Genomic DNA, 19,686 nt, shown 5'->3' on the forward strand with positions numbered 1-19,686 from the left:
GTATTCATGTTGTCTGAGTGCCATTCACCTAATAATATGCACTCAGACTTGAGCTGTCTGGGAATGTGTTAAACGTCTATGTGTATTGTAAAGGGTGGGACATTGTATGTTTGAGTAAGTGATGTCTGTTCCATTGTCCCCACGTGTGTATTGGCCATTCCCCTTTGTCCTGAGAGATAATTGAATTGCTCCGCGGGTGTCTCCAGGGCAGAGAGGAGGAAACCATGATGCATTGTGGGGATGTGTTGTAATATATTGATTGGTTGTATTTCAAAACCCTGTGGGCAGTACTATGTTTTTGGTTTGTGAATAAAAGAGGCTGTACGTGAAGTACAGTCAGTTCCTGTTTTACCCTTTATCATGTAGAGGCTGATGTTTGGGTAACTGATCGACGCTGGGGATTGCTATACGCTGGGAGATTTGCTATACTCCCCTGGCTATAACTACTAGCTCTTTTAAGGGCTGTTCCTGCTCTCTGGTTTTAGGAGAGGTCCACCCACTGGAGCCTGGAGCCTTGTCGTAGGTCCAGGGTGGGTAGGAGACGGTGAGACCTCAACCAAGCTTCGGCGGTTAGTGGGGTCTGCAGTGCGTACGGTGTCAAAGTGGAGTGCTTGGAGTCCTCGGAAAGCACTAGGAACATCCATTCAAACGGAGGTACCCGGTCGGGGTGCTAGGCGTTCCGTTACATCTGGTGGCAAGCAGTGGGATGGCGTCCTAGTGTGAGGAGAAGCAGCTCGGATACACAGTTCGTGGATTTACTAAAATTGAGGGCAATGCTAGTATCTGCACAGCGCCCCTGGCTACAGCAGGATGGAATGACTAGTCTTCGGACAGCGTTCTATGACGAGGAGGAGGAGGCAGCCGAAGACTACAGGGATGCAGACAGAAAGGAAGTCTGGTTATGATGCCCTGGAAAATGCCCAGCGGCGGCGAGGTGAGAGTCTCCCCAGTTATGAGCAGCGGCTACAGAAGCGTGTGGCGATGCGGATGGGTCTCTTGGGAGAGCAGCCCCTGGATGACTGGGTAACAGAGCTCCAGAACCTGGTATGTAAGGAGCTTTGGCTAGAGGACGCTTACCAGGCCCTAAGGTGGCATGTCATTCAACATTCCCCCTGGATGCTGAGCACGACAGACCCGAGGGTGAGGAGTTTGATGGACCGGGGTTACTATGGGATGCCTTGGAGGAGGACATTGATCTTGGCAGCACGGAGGAGTCTAGGTTTTGGGATATCTACGACTACCGGATGGGCATGCATGTTTATGCTGACGGAAGGGAGGTGAGCAAAGACATGATCCACCTGGTAACAAGGGTGTGGGAGCTGGAGCAGACCTACCAACACCTGCTCAGCTCCATGCATCCCCCAACCTACTCAACAAGCAGAGTCAGATCTGCCCTCCTGCAACTGGGAAGACTTGCCGGCGATACCCCCTTCTTCCCTACCAACTCCCAAAGTAGGTAACTTCATCGACTGGTTCTGGGAAGACCTCTCGATGGCAGGTGGAGATGGGACCGAGGTCTCTCCACCGGCCCTACAGAGATGCTGGACGGCCGGTTCGGATCCCCCACCAACCCTGCAGGAATGCCAGGAGGAGGAGGTAAGCGATTCCTCCTCTCCAAAGCCAAACTGCAACAAGGTCCTGGGGATAGGATTCCCTGACCACATCCCAGTAGAAGAGCTGGCATCTGGGCAGAGCGCAGTTGGCCTCCCCTATCCTCTTCTCCAGAGCCGGACATCCCACAGGCTACCCCAGTGGAAGAGCTGGCATCTGGGCAGAGCCCAGTTGGCCTCTGCCCTCCCCTATCCTCTTATCCGGGGCCTGACTCCCCACAGGCTACCCCAGCAGAAGAGCTGGCATCTGGGCAGAGCGCAGTGAGCCTCTGCCCTCCCCTATCTACTTCTCCAGAACCGGCCCTCCCCTATCCTCTTCTCCAGAACCGGCTACTGGGCAGAGCACAGTCAGCCTCTGCCCTCCCCTATCCTCTTCTCCAGAGCCGGACATCCCACAGGGTACCCCAGCGGAAGAGCTGGCATCTGGGCAGAGCGCAGTTGGCCTCTGCCCTCCTCTATCCTCTTCTCCAGAGGCTGACTTTCCACAGGCTACCCCAGCGGAAGAGCTGGCACCGGGGCAGAGCGCAGTCGGCCTCTGCCCACCAAGTACCTACAGCTCCAAGCTAGAGAGCAACAAGGAAGCAAGGAGTAGCAGATGCCCCCTCAACAGCTGGGGACATTCAGAACAGAGCCAGGCCCCAAAATTCAACAGGTCCAGTATTGGGTTGTGGGTGGACTGCCAGACTAACTCAGGTACTGACCGTGAGGTCAGGTATCTGGCTAGTCTTCCCTGGGAGAGGGAGATATGTGGCAAAACCAACCTCGCCACTGGGTATTGGAGGGGCCTGGCTACCAGCCTCTTGCCCCAGGATTATGGGCCCTCTCATCAGCCCATGCAAAACTTAAACCCCATGGCGATTTGACTGTGTTTGTGGCATCTGAGCGCTCAGATCCAAGCCATATGGGGACATGTGGGGTTTTGAGATGTGTGACAGAACCATCTGTCTGTGTAATTGTATTGTATGTTATGTGAGGGTACCCAGTTAGCTAATTTTATTGTATTCATGTTGTCTGAGTGCATTCACCTAACAATATGCACTCAGACTTGAGCTGTCTGGAATGTGTTAAACGTCTATGTGTATTGTAAAGGGTGGGACATTGTATGTTTGAGTAAGTGATGTCTGTTCCATTGTCCCCACGTGTGTATTGGCCATTCCCCTTTGTCCTGAGAGATAATTGAATTGCTCCGCGGGTGTCTCCAGGGCAGAGAGGAGGAAACCATGATGCATTGTGGGGATGTGTTGTAATATATTGATTGGTTGTATTTCAAAACCCTGTGGGCAGTACTATGTTTTTGGTTTGTGAATAAAAGAGGCTGTACGTGAAGTACAGTCAGTTCCTGTTATACCCTTTATCATGTAGAGGCTGATGTTTGGGTAACTGATCGACGCTGGGATTGCTATAACGCTGGAGAATTGCTATACTCCCCTGGCTATAACTACTAGCTCTTTTAAGGGCTGTTCCTGCTCTCTGGTTTTAGGAGAGGTCCACCCACTGGAGCCTGGAGCCTTGTCGTAGGTCCAGGGTGGGTAGGAGATGGTGAGACCTCAACCAAGCTTCGGCGGTTCGTGGGGTCTGCAGTGCGTACGGTGTCAAGTGGAGTGCTTGGAGTCCTCGGAAAGCACTAGGAGCATCCATTCAACGGAGGTACCCGGTCGGGGTGCTAGGCGTTCCGTTACAGCTACCAAATCACTAGCCAATTCTGATGGGACCATACAGGCCTTACAGACACAGGCAGGATCTGTTCTGCGTCTAATTTTTCCTTCCTTCTGACAGATCAGAAGAAGGGTCAAATAAATGGCGAGGGTCCAACAAGGTGGAGAGCCAGAAGTCATCCCTCTGCCGAATGGTGACAATTCGGCTGTCACTACCCAAGCAAGTGAGCATGCATCGGGCCATTTGTGTGAATGACTTGGAAGGACTCCCTGCCTCCATCTCCACTGCATACTGCCACAGTGTGTCTGGGTCCTCTGCCTCGTCTTCCTCATTGCCCTGTAGCTCCTCTGGCTGCTCCTGCTCCTTCTCTCCTGTTACCTGTGTGTAAAAAACACCCATTTTGCTACACATTGCTTGTGCTCCAATGTCCTCCTGCTACTCCAGTTCAGCCCCCACAGGGCTCATGTGGCCGGAGATGTAGGCGCCATGTCTCCAGTCCTCTGACCAGCCAGATTTACCAGCATCTGTTCCAGGACATGAATCAGTGGAATGACGTTGTTCATCCCGTAGTCCTGGCGACTGACAAATAACCTGGCCTCCTCAAAGGGCCCGAGCAAATGGCAGGTGTCACGTATAAGCTGCCACTGGCTGACATCGAAGTTACACAGAGGAGTACTCCTGTCCGCTTGGATTATCAAGAAATCGTTTATGGCCTTTCTCTGTTCGTATAGTCAGTCCAACATATGGAGGGTGGAATTCCAACGGGTGGAAACGTCGCATATCAGCCTATGTTGGGGGATGCTGTTCTGCTGCTCAAGGAAGGTGTGCTTTGCAGTGTACTAGTGGCTGAAGTGCATGCAAAGTTTCCTGGCCATTTTAGGATGTCTTGCAGATGGGTGGAAGACTTCAGGAACCGCTTGGCAACCAGATTGAACATGTGTTCCATGCAGGGTGCATGGCTCATCCCTCCTTGACACAGCGCCGACACCATGTTCTTCCCGTTGTCGGTCACCATGGTTCCGATTTTGAGTTGTCACGGAAAAAGCCAGGATTCGATTTCTTGATGAAGGACATGGAGCAGTTCCTCCCCTGTGCAATTCAGTTCGCAGGCAAACGAGGTGCAGAACAATATGACACCGTCATGCCCTGCACATGTGGTATGCTGGAGGGGCACTGTGAATTGTCCCTGCAGTGGAGGCTGAGGATACGGTGGAGGATGAGGAGGAAGAGGCGGCAGGACCAACGGCGTGACAACTTGGAGGCGGAACCAGCATCACCTGGCCAAGTTTCTGGTGTGGCTGTGCAGGAACCACATTCACCCAGTGGGCCATAAAGGACATGTATTGTCCTGACCGTAGTTACAGCGCCACACATCGGCACTGCCACTTTGGCAGACACCGACAGGCTCTTCTGTTCGACATGTGTGTGTAGGGGCTTGTACTGCCTTTTTGGCAAAGAAATGATGGCTTGGGACTCTCCACATCGGCTCGGCACAAGCCATCAGTTCTCTGAAAGGTGCAGAGTCCACCACTTGGAAAGGGAGGGACTGCAGCACCAGCAACTTGGAAAGGAGCATATTCAGCTTCTACGCTGTTGGATGAGTGCATGCTTACTATTGTCTCTTGGCAATCATTTCGGTGATCGATTGCTGACGGAATGACTGACGAGGAGTAGGAGAATAAGGAGCAGGAACATCAGGACCAGCAGATGATGGGAAGGACAGACAGCTCCCTTCGGCTGAGGTGGTGGAGCCTTGACTGCCTAAAACCTGGTGCGTGCCACTGAGTGATAAAGCGGTTGCTGCGGCAGGCTGGACCACCACATCGGAGCCACGGTTCTCCCAGGCCACTTTATGGTGATGCTGCATATGTTGACACAGGGCCATGGTGCCAACATTGTCACCATAGCCACGCTTCACCTTCTGCCCAGATTCTACATATGGCCAAGTTTACCTCCTCCGGCGGCTTAACAAAAAACTGCCACACCGCCGAGGATATGATTTTACCCCCGACACTATGCACTGACTGACTGCCCCCGCTGCTTCCATGAACCCGTGCACCACTACTTTTCGGGCAGGTAGGCTCCTGTCAAGTGGGTGGTCTACCCCAGGCATTTTTGGCTACCGACCTCCCACTGCTGCCACCACTGCTGACTCCCGGCCATGCGAGCGACTTGCTGGCTCTGCCGCTGCCTCACAGGCAAGCTGCCACCCTTTTCTCCAGATGAGGATGAAGCCCCTAATTCACCCAGCTCCCAAGTGCAATCAGCTACATCATCATCATCGAGTACTGTCTGCAAGTCACTGATGTCCTCCTCAACGATCCCTGGGTCAGGATCGTCACCGCTTGCAGCTCCAGCTCCCACGCCACTCTCCTAATGACTACTTGCCCGCCTAGTGGAGGAAGTGGCGGATGTCTGCTCCACATCTTAGCTGACCAGTAGCTGCTGACTGTCCTCTAATAGCTTGTCCTCACTGTATAGTGGGGCTGAGCCCACAGCATATAATACTTCTCTGGCTGAGGGAACAGAAAAGGACAGAGGCAGGTTGAAGACAGGTGAGGGCACAGGGCCTGCTCCCAGGAAATGCCAACTAAGGGTTGTGTCTGACAAACCCACCGACTCTTGCTGGGGGTGTCTGATGTCACTTGGGACGGAGTGGATGACAGAGTCAACCATTCAAGAACCGCTGGGTTGCTGTTCAAGACACGACCGCTAGATGACACTGAGAACTCAGGCCTCTCGCTGCGACTTGTGCCTGTGCCAGAAACATTTAGGCCTCTGCCACTTCCCCGTGCAGGGCCTGGCACTTCTCTGTTTGACATACTGTTAGATCAAATAAATAAATAAAAAGGAAACTAAAACACCCCAAAAAAGTCAGTAATTTTCTAACTTCACCACATAACGGCTAATAAGCCCTTTTTTTCCACTAATACACGCCAAAAAGGGCTGTAATTTTCTCACTTCACCATACAACAGCAAATACTTTTTTTGTGTTACTAATACATGCAAAAAAGGGCTTTAGAACATAAAACTGCATCGCTGAAAAGCAAATATATTTTTCTTTTGCCACTAATACACGACAAAAAGGACTTTAGAACATATAACTGCACCGCTGAACGGCAAATATGTTTTTCTTTTTTTCACTTATACACTTCACAAAAGGCTTTAGAAAATATATAACTGCACTTCTGAATGGCAAATATATTTTCTTTTTTCCACTTATACACTCCACAAAAGGGCTTTAGAACATATAACGCACCGCTGAACGGCAAATAGGCCCTTATTTTTTTCCACTTATACACTCCACAAAAGGCTTTAGAACATATAACTGCACTGCTGAACGGCAAATACATTTTTTTTTATGCCACTAATACACGCCAAAAAGGGCTGTAATTTTCAAACTTAACCACACAATAAGTTCTTTTTTCCCACTAATACAAGCAAAAAATGCTTTAGAACATATAACTGCACCGCACAAGGGCAAATAAGACGTAGAAATATTTCCTGTTAATGGCTGTATCAAACAGCACTTGCACCCCAATAACAAGAACGGTTTGCTGGAATTACAGAGCTGTTAAATGGCAATTTGGATCCCCAGTCAGTGCAGCAAGGGGTAATAGGATTGTTCCTATTTCCCAGGCTGTAGTCTCCCCTACTGAACTCTGTTCTACATAAATGCTGTGGAATGATTCCTCCCTATCCTTTTCTTACACCTTGAATAATCCTGAACTTGTAAATTTCTTTTTTAGCACAATAAAGTTTTTCCTAGCACTGTCCCTAGCACCTGCTGACGTCTCTCCCTGCACTAAGTACACTGGAAAATGGCAGAATCCAAGATGGCTGAGGCTATTTATAGGGCCATGACATCACAGGGCTGGCTGCTGATTGACTGCATGCATGGCATTATGGGTGATCCCGCCTTTTTTGGTATAAATAACATGATATCTTTATTCTCTGGATCAGCTATACCAAATACATATCGTTTTTTTTTACGTTTTTCTACTTGTGTGCAATAAAATCCTTTTTTTAAAAGGAATTTTTGCATTGCTGCTCTCTAAGACCCATAACTTTTTAATTTTTCTTTCTATGAAGTTGTGCGAGGGCTTGATTTTTGCGGGTCGACTTGTAGTTTTCATTGGTATCATTTTGGGGTAAATTCCGCTTTTTGATCGCTTTTTATAAAAAAAATTGTGTATTGTGAGTCGTTACAGACACGACGATTCCAAATGATATTGCATTTGCTGGTGCCGATGGGAGACAAAGGGAGCCTGCTCCCTATGTCACCGCTCCCTATGTCACCTGCTCCCTATGTCACCGCTTACATGTGGCGGCGCCATTGCATGTAATGGGTTAAACAGCCCGGGTCGGCACTCCTGCCGGTCCGAGCTGTTAGAGCAGGAGCTCTTAGACCGGGACAACGTGAAAAGGAAACGGCTCAGCCTAAGGTCCCTTAGTGACCGCTATAAAAAGGTGTATTGGTGATTAGGGATGAGCGAATTTCATATTTCGTATTTACTGAATTGCTTTATGGATTCCTCCTGCATAACAGAAACCAGACGGATCCGTTATGCAGGCCATAGACTTCTATTATGACGAAATGAATAACGGAATGCCTCTAAAGGCATTCCATCATAGAATTGCATTATGGTCCGTCATAATGGAATCCATAACGCAATTCAGTAAATACCACAACACGAACCGAAAACTAATTTCAAAATATGAAATTTGCTCATCCCTATTGGTGATCACTAATTCTTGCGAAATTTGAGACAAATTCTATTTGCTTAGAATCAATTCTCTCATGTATATTAGTTATATCTTACGGGATATTTGTATTAATTATATATCTTACTGTATATTTACAGGTGGCAGATTTTTTGCAGTGTATGCTTCAATGTAAAATTCATTCTATACATCTCAATGGGACTGTGCATGGTTATGATAAGGGTTCTACAAACCCTAATATGATGAATGGGACAGTTGCATAAATTACTGCAATAAGCCTGTCTCATGTGAATGTACCCTAATCAATGGTTTTCATTTATTCCCCCCTGGAAAATAGTCTTTTTGTAGGAATGCATCATTAGTCCTTCACGTTTCATTATTGATTTCAGGAAGATTGCATTTATAAACTGGATGGTTACTTGGAGATGGAGAGGAAATTAAAATAGAGGTTTTCTTTTGCCAAAAGGGAACTTTTACATCAGACACTCAGTTAATCAAATTCAGCTTGACGGTGCCAGTTCATTTGCAACTAATGTTTTAGAAAAGGATTAGCAGAGAGGTCCATTGTCTAATGTTGTGTTCATAATTTGCATCTACTTAGCTGCTTCCTAAGTGACTTTTCCACATGTCAATTTTGAATTGCAGAAAGAACTCTGGTTCTGATTCCTTTAGATGAACTGCAAATATAAGCCAGTACTTTACATGCAAATACATCATCATCAGCTGCGTGGTTTTATTCATTGCTAAGAGATCAATTGAACTTTGGGCCTCCCATAAGGTAATACAAGACCTTGGGGGGCATTACAGCTATACATATTTTTATTTTATTTTTTTTTCCAGTTGGACCGCGCTGCTCCAGGCTCCAGAAGGCAGCGCGGTCCAACTGGAAAAAGGTTTGAGATTTATGTGAACTGTACCCACTTCACGAATGGGACCTGCGACGCAGAAAAAGGCAACGTACCAGAGACTATTTTATTTATTTATTTATTTATATATTTTTTGTATTGATTATTTCCTCTGCAACTCGGGGGAGTACAGCCTCCAAGGGTTTTAACTCGGCTGTTGAGCCTCACTGCAGAACTGATCTGGGTCTGTTAAGACCCAGCAGCCCCTGCAGCTACCTGGATCCTGGGACTGGAGCAGGAAGCAGCATTTCTGCTGTCTGATCTGTATATACAGCACTTATTGAGCACTGTCTATACAGCGGCGGGGAAGGCAAGCATGGTGGAAAAAAAACATCTCTTCCTTCTCTATGAGGACATTGACGATGGGCTACCTGCTCCCACAGATGCACAATCTCTGTTCAGCTGCTAACTCTACAAGGATGTTAAATGCATGCCTTCCAGACATTTACAGCCTATGGGTTGTCCACAACTGGTTTAAGTTGCGGATCACCTACCACTGAAGCCAACAAAAGCAAAATGACTGCAGCAGCTCCAGAAGTGAAATATATTCACAGTGGGTCCATGAAACAATGTGCAAATAGCACCAAAAAGTCCAACGTTTCGACTAACAAGTAGTCTTTATCAAGCTTGAGATGACATTGTTTCATGGACCTACTGTGAATAAATTTCACTTCTGGAGATGCTGCCATCATTTTGCTTTTGTTTGCTGATTGGATGACTGAAGTGGATCTAAGGTCGTGGATGGGTTGATGCATTCCAGCTCGTGTCTGTAACCGGGATTGAGTGCTGCTCTTAACGTTTTATTTACTACCACTGAAGCCAGTCATTGGCTGCAGCAGTGCATATGACCATGCCCATGGCCAGCTAAATCTAAATTGCTTAGGGACCAGAAGATAGAGACAGCAGAGGACTGGAGTAGTGTGGAGCAGATAAGTAGAAATCTTCTGTTTCAGTTGCAGGCTGTGGGCACTTGATTAAAAATTATTATTATAGGAAAACCCTTTTAAAGGGTTACTCCAAGCAAAAACTAAAAATTAATCCTTTGGTCAAAGTCATGGAGCTGTACATGCTCCCAAAGTTTCATTCACCTAAATAGTGCCATTACATAGATAGTAATCTAGCCTGTGATGATAATGAGATGACTGCTGAGAAGTTATCTGTAAAGAAGAGGAAGTATCAGAATACTTCAATAATAATATAGGCTGGCTCACAGTATTTTTGCATATAAAATTTATTAATCCACTAGATATAAAACAAGAACTTAGTGTCGACATATCAGCATAAATACATAGGTATATTGTATAGGTATATAAAGTGCGGAGCTCACGCACAAACCTAGACAGCTGGAGTACTCCAAAAAAGATAAGACCTGATGGCTAAAGTGTGACTGCAAGAATCATTCAATTGAACCATTCAAATGTCCGTAAGATTGTATGACGATTTACCAGTTTGTTGGAACCGGAGAGGTTCAGAAAGTGTCCTTACTGCAATCCCCTACACAGAAAACTCTGTGCTCAGGTGCCGTTTAGCGATAATAATTGCACCGCTTCCGATCGATGGCGCTCCACTTACTTTTCCTTGCGGAGCAGGCTTCCGACCCGTTCTCACAGCGTCCCACGTGACCAGCTGGATGGTAATTTGCTGGTTGATGACGTAGGCGCTTGGAGCCGTCGGGTTGACGGAAGCTGATGCAGCTAAGTTCGTAGTTGCTTGAGCCCGTCGGATTAGCGGAAGTTGATACAGCAGAGTTTACTTGGTACTATTCGGCAAAGTTGAATATATCAACATAGGTTTGGACCACCTTATCAGTGGTTAGCAGATGGAATCTTTTGAAGTGGTATAGGACTTCTTCCGGTAATTGAAAAAAAGTTATTTCCTTGCAAATTTATAGAAAACCGCACCAGTAGCCAGGTCTAATCCACACTAGACGCGTTTTGGAACAGAGTTCCTTCCTCAGTAGGTGAATGTGGAATGCTGAAGCATTCCACATTCACCTACTGAGGAAGGAACTACAAAAGATTCCATCTGCTAACCACTTCAAAAGATTCCATCTGCAAATTACCATCCAGCTGGTCACGTGGGACGCTGTGAGAACGGTTCGGAAGCCTGCTCCGCAAGGAAAAGTAAGTGGAGCGCTATCGATCGGAAGCGGTGCAATTATTATCGCTAAACGGCACCTGAGCACAGAGTTTTCTGTGTAGGAGATTGCAGTAAGGACACTTTCTGAACCTCTCCGGTTCCAACAAACTGAAGCATTCCACATTCACCTACTGAGGAAGGAACTCTGTTCCGAAACGCGTCTAGTGTGGATTAGACCTGGCTACTGGTGCGGTTTTCTATAAATTTGCAAGAAAAGAACTTTTTTCAATTACCGGAAGAAGTCCTATACCACTTCAAAAGATTCCATCTGCTAACCACTGATAAGGTGGTCCAAACCTATGTTGATATATTCAACTTTGCCGAATAGTACCAAGTAAACTCTGCTGTATCAACTTCCGCTAATCCGACGGGCTCAAGCAACTACGAACTTAGCTGCATCAGCTTCCGTCAACCCGACGGCTCCAAGCGCCTACGTCATCAACCAGCAAATTACCATCCAGCTGGTCACGTGGGACGCTGTGAGAACGGGTCGGAAGCCTGCTCCACAAGGAAAAGTAAGTGGAGCGCCATCGATCGGAAGCGGTGCAATTATTATCGCTAAACGGCACCTGAGCACAGAGTTTTCTGTGTAGGAGATTGCAGTAAGGACACTTTCTGAACCTCTCCGGTTCCAACAAACTGAAGCATTCCACATTCACCTACTGAGGAAGGAACTCTGTTCCGAAACGCGTCTAGTGTGGATTAGACCTGGCTACTGGTGCGGTTTTCTATAAATTTGCAAGAAAATAACTTTTTTTAATTACCGGAAGAAGTCCTATACCACTTCAAAAGATTCCATCTGCTAACCACTGATAAGGTGGTCCAAACCTATGTTGATATATTCAACTTTGCTGAATAGTACCAAGTAAACTCTGCTGTATCAACTTCCGCTAATCCGACGGACTCAAGCAACTACGAACTTAGCTGCATCAGCTTCCGTCAACCCGACGGCTCCAAGCGCCTACGTCATCAACCAGCAAATTACCATCCAGCTGGTCACGTGGGACGCTGTGAGAACGGGTCGGAAGCCTGCTCCACAAGGAAAAGTAAGTGGAGCGCCATCGATCGGAAGCGGTGCAATTATTATCGCTAAACGGCACCTGAGCACAGAGTTTTCTGTGTAGGAGATTGCAGTAAGGACACTTTCTGAACCTCTCCGGTTCCAACAAACTGAAGCATTCCACATTCACCTACTGAGGAAGGAACTCTGTTCCGAAACGCGTCTAGTGTGGATTAGACCTGGCTACTGGTGCGGTTTTCTATAAATTTGCAAGAAAAGAACTTTTTTCAATTACCGGAAGAAGTCATATACCACTTCAAAAGATTCCATCTGCTAACCACTGATAAGGTGGTCCAAACCTATGTTGATATATTCAACTTTGCCGAATAGTACCAAGTAAACTCTGCTGTATCAACTTCCGCTAATCCGACGGGCTCAAGCAACTACGAACTTAGCTGCATCAGCTTCCGTCAACCCGACGGCTCCAAGCGCCTACGTCATCAACCAGCAAATTACCATCCAGCTGGTCACGTGGGACGCTGTGAGAACGGGTCGGAAGGCCTGCTCCGCAAGGAAAAGTAAGTGGAGCGCCATCGATCGGAAGCGGTGCAATTATTATCGCTAAATGGCACCTGAGCACAGAGTTTTCTGTGTAGGAGATTGCAGTAAGGACACTTTCTGAACCTCTCCGGTTCCAACAAACTGAAGCATTCCACATTCACCTACTGAGGAAGGAACTCTGTTCCGAAACGCGTCTAGTGTGGATTAGACCTGGCTACTGGTGCGGTTTTCTATAAATTTGCAAGAAAATAACTTTTTTCAATTACCAGAAGAAGTCCTATACCACTTCAAAAGATTCCATCTGCTAACCACTGATAAGGTGGTCCAAACCTATGTTGATATATTCAACTTTGCCGAATAGTACCAAGTAAACTCTGCTGTATCAACTTCCGCTAATCCGACGGGCTCAAGCAACTACGAACTTAGCTGCATCAGCTTCCGTCAACCCGACGGCTCCAAGCGCCTACGTCATCAACCAGCAAATTACCATCCAGCTGGTCACGTGGGACGCTGTGAGAACGGGTCGGAAGCCTGCTCCGCAAGGAAAAGTAAGTGGAGCGCCATCGATCGGAAGCGGTGCAATTATTATCGCTAAATGGCACCTGAGCACAGAGTTTTCTGTGTAGGAGATTGCAGTAAGGACACTTTCTGAACCTCTCCGGTTCCAACAAACTGGTAAATCGTCATACAATCTTACGGACATTTAAATGGTTCAATTGAATGATTCTTGCAGTCACACTTTAGTCTTATCTTTTTTGGAGTACTCCAGCTGTCTAGGTTTGTGCGTGAGCTCCGCACTTTATATACCTATACAATATACCTATGTATTTATGCTGATATGTCGACACTAAGTTAGTTCTTGTTTTATATCTAGTGGATTAATACATTTTATATGCAAAAATACTGTGAGCCAGCCTATATTATTATTGATTTATTCCTTTCTTCTCAGCTGGTAACTGAAAGGCTGAGCTCCAGTAGTTTGCTGGTGGAGCCTTTCTAAATATATAACAATAGTATCAGAATACTGTCAGGCGGCTTAGTGGCCAATGTGAAAACTACAAGGATTATATTAGCAAAAAAAAACCTTGGTGATGTTGTCTTGCTAAACAGTTCCTTTTCCTATCTTTGCTATAATGTACAGCCTAAACCAGCCTATACTAGTCTGAACAGTTTGTTTTATTCTAGTGGGACTTCTCACTGAATGGCTGACAGCCTTCCCCATGTAAGGGAGCATATATAGCTAACGGTCAGTCAATGAGTGGAACTGCTTACTGTTATTTTAAAGGGCATCTGTCAGCAGATTTGTACCTATGACACTGGCTGACCTGTTGGATGTGCACTTGGCAGCTGAAGACATCTGTGTTGGTCCCATGTTCATATTTGGCCTCATTGCTGAATAAAGGATGTTTTAATATATGCAAATGAGCCTCTAGGAGAAATGGGGGCGTTGCTATTACTCCTGGTGGCTTTTGCTTTCTTTCTTCAGCAGCTGCACCCTCTCCACTTTTATTGACATGGCCAGGCAGTTTAAATGTGATTACACATGCCTGGCCCTATCAATCGAAGTTCAAAGGGCGTGGCAGTTGCAGAGAGAGCAGAGCCTCTAGGTGTAATGGCAACGCCCCCGTTGCTCCAAGAGGTTTATTTACATACAGTACAGACCAAAAGTTTGGACACACCTTCTCATTCAAAGAGTTTTCTTTATTTTCATGACTATGAAGGCATCAAAACTATGAATTAACACATGTGGAATTATATACATAACAAACAAGTGTGAAACAACTGAAAATATGTCATATTCTAGGTTCTTCAAAGTAGCCACCTTTTGCTTTGATTACTGCTTTGCACACTCTTGGCATTCTCTTGATGAGCTTCAAGAGGTAGTCCCCTGAAATGGTTTTCACTTCACAGGTGTTATGTATATAATTCCACATTTGTTAATTCATAGTTTTGATGCCTTCAGTGTGAATCTACAATTTTCATAGTCATGAAAATAAAGAAAACTCTTTGAATGAGGAGGTGTGTCCAAACTTTTGGTCTGTACTGTATATTAAATCATCACTTTTCTCAGCAATGAGGCCAAATATGAACATGGGACCAACACAGATGCCTTCAGCTGCCAAGTGCACATGCAACAGGTCAGCCAGTTTATTAGCTACAAATCTGTTGACAGATGTCCTTTAAGCCCAAAATCAACAGGGATCTAAATCTATATTTTACATCAATCTACCTAGCCCCTCCTGCTCTATAACAAGCTGCCTGCATATCGGACCACATCTTGACAAATCTATTGCACTCGTTCACCAATTTCTAACAGAGTATATTGAAATAACCACAAGCAACCTGCAAGTGGATTTTTATAGAGTCCAATTGTGTGCTCGGATAGTTAGTAGTAGAATTACAATGAAATGCAAGTAAATGTTGATTCCAAAGTTATTTTTAGAGGTTAATGCTGACAATAGATTTAGCTACACAAGATGTTCTGCTACATTTCCTTTGGTAAATAATCCCTCGTTTCTGCTAACATTTGCTTTGAGCAGGTTCCCACAGCAATGATGTAAGCTATAAGACAACTAAATTGTTAGTAAGAACATATCAGCAGGCTTCAGCTTTTGTCTCAATTTCACACTGTTGTATCATGTAAGTTATAGACAAATCTAGGGCAACATAGTTATCTAAAAGTCTCTAATATTCAACGCTGAAATGTTTTCCTGTTAACGTGCCTACATAACTAATATTTCCCCATTGTACTTTCATGTTTGTTTATGTATTTGTAGTTCCTGTTTCAATGCCGTATATATTTACTCAGTAAGGACGTCAACCTTCTTCGAGGATGTATGCTACCCTTACAGACCTGTATACCACCTGTTTCAAGCAGTTACACATTTGTCATCTCAGCAAGTACAATAAAACCTCTCTTTTATGGTTATGATGACAATGGTTGTTTGACATCCTGTTCACAATTCTCTCTAGCATGTAATACTTGAAAATATGTAATCGGTCTGTTACCTTTTGGGGGAATTCCAGCAAAAACTCTAGTACATTGTTTGTAGAACAGAACATATAGTAAGCTCAAGGAGTACACTTGGTCCATTTCATGTTGTGATCTGTGCTCCAGTGAATGCTCACTATATAAAAGCTTGGAAATACAACTGCTTGGATCAGTGGTGGAACTATCACCGTAGCAGCCATAGAAGCTGCTACAGGTCCTGCAGTAAATCCCAATACAGCTAGAACAGAGAGTGCAAAATAGTAAGGAACCATACGAGCAGGGGTGAAAGAAGTGGTTAAAAGCTTCTCACCTCCTCCTGTTGTGCTAGGGACACAACATCGAAACCAGCATGTAAAATTCAAATGTTCCAGAATGCAGCCAGGGACTCCCTCCAGATGCCAGTGACTAGGGATGAGTGAACTTGAAGTTTTCAAGTTCGGGTTCGGGTTGTGGCTGAATTCAACCACAACCCAAACCTGAATTAAAAACTTCAAGTTCGCTCATCCCTACTAGTGATGGCAGTTTGGACAATGAAGAACCGAAGAGAATGGGTGGGAGCTTCAAAGCAGCGCAGACCAGGTAAGTAGTCGTTATTTTTCAAAGGGTGGATTTTATTTTTTGCACAGGTTATTATAGCAACAATTTTTGAAGCTGTACTGACCCCTTCATCAGGCAGATACAACATATCATATCTTCTAACTGCCTGATGAAGGGGCTAGTACTCCCTTGAAACATGTTGCTATTGCAACCTGTACAAAAACTACCCCTTGAAGGATAACAACTACTTCCCTGATTTGTGCTCCAGACTGAAGCTCCAGTCTCTTCCCTTCTGTTCTTCATGGGACCTACAGTGGCATGGTAGCCCAGCCCGTTAGCCTGGGCCATAATGGATGACAGACACATCAGCTGAACATGGACCTGAAATTCAGGCCTGAGTCTGACTGCTGTGTCTATTATCCACGAGAGCCACACCTCATTCCCCAGGTGTTCTCTCCTCAGCAGGCATAATGACGTCACTGCTGGGTAGAAGAGCACATGGGCTGAGGATCGTTCCCTAGTCTGTGTGCCCAGCAGGCAGGATGATGTTAGTTAATCGACCCGGCTGGCGAGAACAGGGCTAGGTGAGTGTTACTTTTTTATTTTATTAACACTACAGGAGCAGCACTACTTTAAGGGGGACACTAAGGGGGTGGCACTACTGTAAGGAGGCACAAAGGGGCAGCACCATTGTAAGGGGGCAATAAGGGGGTAAAAATTATTTGTGGGGCAACTAAGGGGGCATAACTACTGTGTGGGAGCACTAAGAAGCATGACTACTGTGAAGGGGGGTACTAACGTGTAATGACTACTGTTTGGGACACTAAGGGGGCATATAGGGCCCCGGTGGCATAATGTAAAGTAGAGATTGAATCAGAGTGAACAGGAGAGTGAAGACCCCCGCCAATCAGCTGTGCGAGAAAGCAGTGCTCGCAGTAGCGCCACAGCCTTCTTGCTACTTTCCCTAGGTCGAGTGATGACATCGAAGTGAATGGAGCTGAGATGCAATACCATGCACAGCTGCTATACAGTATGGTGTTGTGCTTGGTGACCACAGAGAAGGCTGTGTTGCTCACAGGAGCATCAATGTCTTCTCAGACAGCTGAACAGTAGGGGTCCCGGGTGTTGGACCCCCTCCAATCAGATACTGATGACCTATCCAGAGGATAAGTCACCAGTATTTAAATATCAGAAAACCCTTTTAAGGTCCCTTTACATAGGCTAACTAGCAGACATAAAAGTTTATAGAAATGCTCGTTCCTGATAATTTCACTGTCTGAAGCTACTAAAAATTACCCAATGCAAATGCTTGATTGGAAGCATAAGCTTTTCTTAAATTACATAAGAGATAAAGTTAGATGGTGTGAAATTGAGCTTATTGGCTCAAGATCCAGTTTTCTAAGACTACGTCCACGTCTGTGCCCTTAATTCCAGTATGCAGCAGTATATTGTCCTGCAGAATGCTGGTAATCATACAAGACACACATTACAGTGACTGAATATTGGTAATTCTGGTATTCTGTACTTTTGCAGGCACAGAATACCGAATTACCAATGAGGACATGGCGTAAGAGCGTTAAAGTCACATGATACTTGGATAGCTATTCTGGCCTTATACAATTAACTGCCTTTTTTATTTTCTCAAAAAGGTTGTCTGGGAGGGTAAAAAGTTTAGCTAAAAATAAAAAAATTCTCAAGCCTTTTAATTCTTCCATGTTGTGCCATGATAAATATTCACTTGAACAGGTCAAAGCTGCAATACCCTGCACAGCCACTTGTATGTGCTGAGTGTACGGGGCACTATAATCAATGAAGAGGTGCAGCTTTCAGATCCTTTCAAACAATTGATTGTTGGGGTGCAAGGGGCAGAACCCTCACCAATCTAATATTGATGGCCTATCCTGCCAATAGATCATCATTATTAAAATCCAGGAAAAAAGGCTGAAGAATATGACAGCTCTTTATGGTAATACTTAAAATAGCTGTTAGGGGAGAAGGGTTTGTGCCAATTTTGAATTCCACTATGTCAGAGGGTATATTACACACCCATCCTGCATCATGTAGACTGGTTGCTATTACCAAACTGACTGCATCAGCAACAGTTGGCATAAGATGTTTCTTCCATCTAGTGATCAAACTATCTGACATTAAAGTTTTATCCAACTCCAAGCAGCAAATCCAGTATAATAAAATAAAATAAAATAAAAATGCTTTTACTTCCTCCAGTACTTGAGGTTTTTTAGAGACTTTTACCTGGCAATAGAAAATGTGACCGTTCAGACCATAACAACAGAATAACATTCATATAACTTGGAAGTGTATTTGTGAAAAAACTGTTCCAAACAGATAATAATCATGGCTACTCTATGGAAATTAATCTAATTAGGTTCAGTCTGAAAGATAACGTAACTATTGTACTGACCTAATCTGAAAGGAATGAAAACTATTTAGGACACTTAGTTATAGGCTGGATTCATACGAGACAAGTAGAGGCTAAATGAAGATGGCTTCTTATGTGTGTACAGTATGTACCATGAATCAGAATTGCATAAGAATGTTGACACAGGAATGTTGGAAAGCTACAAAGTCTTCAAATAATCATGGTGAGTGTAAGAGTGCGTTGTGTCCAGAATCTGGTATCTGCAAGCGGACTACCACGCTGCACCCGTATGGACACCCCTAATGTACTTTCATTAAGGGGTTTGCCACTTTTTGGATACTGTTGAGCAATGTGTATGTTAGGCTACTTTCACACCAGCGTTTTTGCTGGATCCGTCATGATAATACAACCGTCTGCATCTGAACGGATCCGCTTGTACTATCTTTAACATAGCCATGACAGATGCGTCTTTAAAACCATTGTAAGTCAATAGGGGACAGATCCGTTTTATTTTGTGTCAGAGAAAACGGATCCGTCTCCACTGACTTACATTGTGAGTCATGACGGATCCGTCTTGCTCTGCATCCTAGGACGCACTCAAAAACGCTGATTGCAGAGCTTTAGTGTGCGTTATGGGAACGCAATGAAATGGAAAGGAATGCATTCTGGTGAATTCAGTTTCGTTCCGTTCAGTTTTGTCCCCATTGACAATGAATGGGGACAAAACGGAAGCGTTTTCCTCCGCTATTGAGACCCTATGACAGATTTCAATAGCGGAAAGGGAAAGCGCTGGTGTGAAAGTAGCCTAAGATGACTATATGGCACTTGCTAATTTAGCACCGGCACTAAACGCTCAACATTGCAAGTGCAGATGGCAAAGGTGGTGTATTTGAGTGTAGAAAGCTTAGTGACGTGTCTACAGTTATTTTTGCCTGGCCACATAACTGTCCATCAGCGTCCATCTTATGGACAGGACCTCTAGGTGGACAGCACAGCAAGTGGCAGAGAATATCAACAAAGGCTATATTAGAAAGTGTCATATAGTCACCTTTCATACACACTGTTCAAAAGTAGCCAGAAAGTGGCCAACCCCTTTAACTAAAATGCTCCTAGCGCAAGCATGATCAGTCCAAACCACATCATCAGACTTTATAGCATGCATGCCATCAGCAAACTGTACA

The sequence above is a fragment of the Bufo bufo genome, chromosome 2 (assembly GCF_905171765.1).
Source record: "Bufo bufo chromosome 2, aBufBuf1.1, whole genome shotgun sequence".
Taxonomy (NCBI): Eukaryota; Metazoa; Chordata; class Amphibia; order Anura; family Bufonidae; genus Bufo; species Bufo bufo.